The following is a 1,649-nucleotide window of genomic DNA, read 5'->3' as shown; positions in this document are numbered from 1 at the left end:
ACAGTGAGTGCTGTGATCTGTAATATGAGGATAATAATAGTATCAACCTAATAGTTTGCTGTGAGGATTAAGAGAGTCAATATACGTAAGGTGTTTACAACAATGCTTAAGACATAGAGAGTACTCAGTAAATGTCAGGTATCATCACTATCACTATCACTGTCAGCATCACCATCATCACCATTACCACCACCATCACCATCACCACCAACATCATCATCACCATCACCACCACCACCATCATCACCATTACCACCACCATCACCATCACCATCATCATCATCACCACCATCACCATCACCATCAACACCATCACCACCATCATCACCACCACCACCATCACCATCACCATCACCATCAACACCATCACCACCATCATCACCACCACCACCATCATCACCACCACCACCATCATCACCATCACCACCACCATCATCACCATCACCACTACCACCACCACCATCATCACCATCACTACCACCACCACCACCATCACCACCATCACCACCACCATCACCGCCACCACCACCATCACTGCCACCACCACCATCATCACCACCACCACCATCATCACCATCACCATCATCATCACCACCATCATCACCACCATCATCACCACCACCATCACCACCACCACCACCATCACCACCATCATCACCACCACCATCATCACCACCACCACCATCACCACCACCATCACCATCACCACCACCACCACCATCACCATCATCACCACCACCACCATCACCACCACCATCACCATCACCACCACCACCACCATCATCCTCATCATTACTGCCACCATCATCATTACCACCACTACCTCTTTGCTCTTACCAGTAATGCCTCAGGAACATCTTTGTACCTGTTTAGTTGAGCATGTGGGCTGGTGCTTCCCTAAGGTACATGCCTGAAAGTGTAATTGCCAAACTTCAAAATGTGCCCAAGTTGTATTTTCTACCTCTGACTGTTTTCCACAATCCCTGGCTGTTCTTACTTTAACAACACCTCAGACTCCAATAGCACAAGGAGAATTCTGGAAGACAACAGCCTGGCTGACCTCCTCTCCTGCAAAGGATGGAAAGTCTTATTTCAAAGCTTCCATTGACAAGATGATGGGTATGTTGTGGGCTCCTGATAATGCCAGGTGGGCATTTTAGGTAAGACTGGGCTTGCTCCCAGGTTCTCCCCTGCTCTAATCCCTAAAAGCTTGGTTCTCTCACTTGTGCTCCCAATTATATTTTCATGAGTTTGTGACTTTAAATGAACTCTGAAGGCCATTTATACAAAATTCCGTCATTGTAGAATAAAATTAATTTGACATATTTGGCATTTTCTATTTCCTAAATATTTTTTTGCTCTCATAATGACAATCCTAAAAATATTTTTTTTCCTGATATAGTTTTTCTTTCTCTACAATCCCTCTGGAACTCTTAGGGTCATTACTCTTCCAGTCTGTCAATTGGTTGTGATAATAATCGCTCACCTTCATTGAGCATGTACTCTGGGCCAGGCATGGTATTCAGTACTTTTTATGCATTCTCTCATCCACCCCCATTTTACAGAGAAGGAAACTGAAGCCCTAAGAAGTTAAGTAACTGGCCCTGGGTCTCAGGAAACTCCAGCAGGCTGCTTTTGAACCTTCACTC

Source organism: Pongo abelii, chromosome 4, assembly GCF_028885655.2.
Source record: "Pongo abelii isolate AG06213 chromosome 4, NHGRI_mPonAbe1-v2.0_pri, whole genome shotgun sequence".
Classification (NCBI taxonomy): Eukaryota; Metazoa; Chordata; class Mammalia; order Primates; family Hominidae; genus Pongo; species Pongo abelii.
Note: the sequence above shows the minus strand (reverse complement) of the source record.